The sequence below is a fragment of the Triticum aestivum genome, chromosome 6B (assembly GCF_018294505.1).
Source record: "Triticum aestivum cultivar Chinese Spring chromosome 6B, IWGSC CS RefSeq v2.1, whole genome shotgun sequence".
Lineage (NCBI taxonomy): Eukaryota > Viridiplantae > Streptophyta > Magnoliopsida > Poales > Poaceae > Triticum > Triticum aestivum.
The window spans coordinates 46,843,172-46,847,993 of NC_057810.1; positions in this window are offsets into that span (position 1 = coordinate 46,843,172).

Consider the following 4,822-nt stretch of genomic DNA (forward strand, 5'->3'; position numbering starts at 1 on the left):
TTCCTATTTAGGGTTCCGCCACGTTTTGCAGTTTCTTTCTTTTCTGTTTTAGATATTAGATATAGTTTTAGATAATAAATAGTTTTAGATAGTTTACATATTAGAAAGGGAAAGGAAGAAGAAGAGGGAAAGGAAGAAGAGGAGGAGAAAAAGAAGAAGAAGAAGAAGAAGAAGAAGAAGAAGAAGAAGAAGAAGAAGAAGAAGAAGAAGAAGAAGAAGAAGAAGAAAAGGAAGAAGAGGAATAAGAAGAAAAGGAAAAATAGGAAAAAAGAATAAGAAGGGAAGAAGAAGAAAAAGACACGTTTTTATACTTTCTTATTTAGGGTTCTGCCATGTTTTGCAGTTTCTTTCTTTTCTTTAGTTGAATGTTTTTATACTGCTAGCTAGTTGCCTAGTTTGCTGACCGAAAGAAGTTAAATTAGTTATTATATGAAATTCAACTAAAGTCAACATTTTTTACGACTAGTGCTACTAATAAATTCAACTAGAGCCATCATATGTCCACAAGTGCATTGTTTTTTGAATCAGAAATGATAACTTGGTGTAGTTGATTATCTTCTGCTCAAAATTTCTTATGTTATAATGTTGTATGATAATGTTGTAAGGGTACTAATTGGTCTCTTCTGCTGCTTATCAGAGATGGGGGGAAGCCGCCACCGCAAACTCCGCTCTGGCACACCGCAGTATGAGTAGGATGCATCTGAGTTCTTCAGTATCATACTTGGGACTTCAGTATCATCCATGAGGTAGGTATATAAAAGGAGAGATCTCCCCTTCACCCATCTCATTATGATAACTCTGTTGTTTGCTATATCACTCATTGTCCCAATTTGCAGAGGCTGCCTGACACTTTTATGAACATGCTGGGTGAAGATCCGCCAAATAATGTGAAGCTGCGAAAGACCGGCAACGGGTTTCACAGGATGTGTGACGTGGAGTTGGTGATCAAGGAGGGCCACATGTACTTGTGTCGTGGCTGGGAGAAGTTCTACCGTGCCTACGACCTGCGGCTGGGGTACTTCCTTCTCTTCAGGTACGACAACGACGCTACCATGCTCATCGTGAAGGTGTTCAACGCGACTATGTGTCGCATGCGCTACGCTGACGACGATGATGCCAGTACGTTCTGCCTCTTCTTATTTCTCTACATTTGGCTTTGTCTTGCATCGATTGTTAACGGTCATTGTTGCATTTGGAAAGGCAATGGGAGCAGCAGCAGCGACACTGGCTACAGCCAAAGCAGCAGTGACACTGGCTACAGCCAAAGCAGTAGCGATTCTGGCTACAGCAAAGACAGCAAGGAGGATGGTCCGGATTGGAGTGGGGAAGAAGAGGAGCAGAGTGGGCATCAGGCTGAGGATGACCTAACGATGGTGGTGGATGACCAAGGGCAAGAGATGGTGGTGGCTGACCATGGGCAAGAGTTGGTGGTGGCTGAGGATGACCTAGCGATGGTCGTGCCTGTCCTGCCTGAAGATGGCCTCGTGATGGTGGTGGTGCCTCAACCCGGCAATCTGACCCATGGGCGGCCGCGCCCATGGGCACCGACCCTAATGGGTAGGGTATGGGTCGCCATCTTCACCCATGGGTAAGCCCGATGGGTAACCCGATTAGTCGTGGGTAGGGTATGGGCATAAGGTAATGCCCGTGGGTCGCCCGACTAACTGACATGTGGACCCTAAATGTTAGTCAAATCAATGATCCAGTCCACTCAGCCACACCCCGACCCAGCCCAATTCACATACCCGTAGGCCATAGCGCTGGAGTGATCATCCCATAAAAAATTAATTAAATGCCGGATATGAAACCCATGTACCTCAGCACTCAGCAGCTCATGTCCCGCTAGCCTGTTGGGCTTCTAAAGCCATATAAGCCAATATAGCTTTTGTCATGCATGGCTGCCTTGTGTGCACGGCTAGAGGCAGCTTACTTAGTACCACCTCGCCGAGGGAAGCACACTGGAGGTGGAGCTCTGCCTATAAAAGAACTTGATGTTGCTGTTGTAAGCATTCGTTCGGAAGTGCTTTAGCAAACTTAGCAAGACGTAGGACACACTGGCCTAATAAAAATATTACTAGTGCATGCCCGATGGGTAACCCATTGGGTCGGGTTACCCAATGGGTATGGGCATGGGTCTGCTCCTATGCCCATGGGTAGGGTCATGGGCGAAGAGGTAGACCCATTTACTTATAGGGCATGGGTCTGGTAGAGGTCGACCCGACCAAACCCGACCCGACTGCCAGGTTGAGTGGTGCCTGACAATGACCTCACGGCGGTGGTGGCGCCGGCGATCCCGCAGCTGGGCGACATGACCACACCAATTGTGGTAGAAGACTACATCCCAATGCCTCCACCGCCTCACCGCTCTTGGCGCATCAGGCTGAGGAAGGAGAAGGAGAAGAACAATGAGAACTGAACTATGTCAGGTATGTCAGATCTCTAAAATGATCTATATATACTTAGCTTTGTTTCCTCCGAAATGACATAAGTTAGCTCTAAGTTAGCTCTAATATGCTTAGTTACCTATGTTAGCTCTAGTATGCTTAGTTACATATGTTAGATCTAATATGCTAAGTTATCTCTACTATGCTTACACTAGTAGAAAAGGGGGCATTGGTCCAGGCCGGGTCAGCCTATTAGTCCCGGTTCAATCCAGAACTGAGACCAATGGTGGCATTGGACCTGGTTCGTGAGCCCCGGGGGCCGGCCGGGCCACGTGGGCCATTGGTCCCGGTTCGTCTGGACCTTTTGGTCCTGGTTGGTGGGACGAACTGGGACCAATGGGCCTCGCTCCTGGCCCACCACCATTGGTCCCGGTTGGTGCCACGAACCGGGACCAAAGACTGCCCTTTAGTCCCGGTTCAAGCCACCAACTGGGACCAATGAGGTGCCTATATATACCCCCTCGCATAAGAGCGGAGCACACTGCTCTGTTTTTTCTGGCAACCGAGGGGGAGAGGGCTTGGTGGTGATCTAGCTCACCTCCTATGCACACAAGGTGTTCGATGGAATTCCCGAGCCACACTACTTAAGCTTTCTCCTCTCCAAGCTCGACCTCCAAGCTCCATTTTCCTCAATATTTGTCTAGGTTTAGCAGTCCGTCACGCCCCGTACCCGTCTTCACCGCCGTCGATCACCTGCGCCGATCTCATCGCCGGCACCACCGTGGTGAGCCTCTTGTTCTTATCTTCTTTCTGAAAGGAAAAATATTCTTACTTGTATGTTTAGATAGATACTTGTATTATTTTCTAATTTTATTATTGCATCTTATATAGTGCGATGGTTTTGGTATCCGCCCCCGTCGGCCCTTGTCCTGTCTATGATTCGGATGTGGTATATATTATCTTTTCATAACTATTGGTTCATTTATTGTTTATGAAAATTATGCCGACCAACGTGACATAGATTTTATTTATCTAGGAGGTTGTTGAACCGGAAATTACAACCGACCCTATTGTCGAGAGGTTAAATTTAGTTGAAGAAGAAAACAATTTCTTGAAGGAAAAAATAAGAAAAATTGAGGAGGAGAAGATGATATTGGAGTTGCATGTTGCGGATGTCGTCGATGATCACAAGATCAAGATGGATGCAATGCGCTTGAAGATTAGAAAGATTAGAAAATATGCCATTCATACCGAGGCTTGGTATCATTATGCCGTTGGATCAGTTGTTACCTTGGTTGCGATTATGATCGCATTTGTTTTCGCATTGAAATGTTTTACATAGTTTCAATGTATGGTTTAATTAATTTAGATGCTCTGCAGAGCTTTATGTTGTTCTGTAATGATTTTCGCTTGAAGATGAGAACTATGTATGTACTTTGGTTTTAATGTGATGATGAACTTCTATTAATTTGGTCACTTAGTTATCTATTCATGATGTTCTGTAATGATTTTTGACACACTTAATTATATATAATGCACGCAGATGAACCGGCAATGGATGTACGGTAACAGACGCACCTCCGAGTACATTAAGGGCGTGCATGATTTTCTCGAAGTGGCTGAGGCAAACAAGCAGAATGGTTTTATGTGTTGTCCATGCCCTATATGTGGGAATACGAAGTCTTACTCTGACCGGAAAATCCTTCACACCCACCTGCTTTACAAGGGTTTCATGCCACACTATAATGTTTGGACGAGGCACGGAGAAATAGGGGTTATGATGGAAGACGGCGAAGAAGAAGAGTACGATGACAACTATGTGCCCCCTGAATACGGTGATGCTACTGAACATCAAGAGGAACCAGACGATGTGCACGATGATGCTGCAACGGGCGAAGCTGCTGAAGATCAAGAGGAACCAGACGATGTGCCCGATGATGATGATCTCCGCCGGGTCATTGTCGATGCAAGGACGCAATGCGAAAGTCAAAAGGAGAAGCTGAAGTTCGATCGCATGTTAGAGGATCACAAAAAAGGGTTGTACCCCAATTACGAAGATGGCAACACAAAGCTCGGTACCGTACTGGAATTGCTGCAGTGGAAGGCAGAGAATGCTGTGCCAGACAAAGGATTTGAGAAGCTACTGAAAATATTGAAGAAGAAGCTTCCAAAGGATAACGAATTGCCCGACAGTACATACGCAGCAAAGAAGGTCGTATGCCCTCTAGGATTGGAGGTGCAGAAGATACATGCATGCCCTAATGACTGCATCCTCTACCGCGGTGCGTACAAGGATCTGAACGCATGCCCGATATGCGGTGCATTACGGTATAAGATCAGACGAGATGACCCTGGTGATGTTGACGGCGAGCCCCCCCAGGAAGAGGGTTCCTGCGAAGGTGATGTGGTATGCTCCTATAATACCATGGTTGAAACGT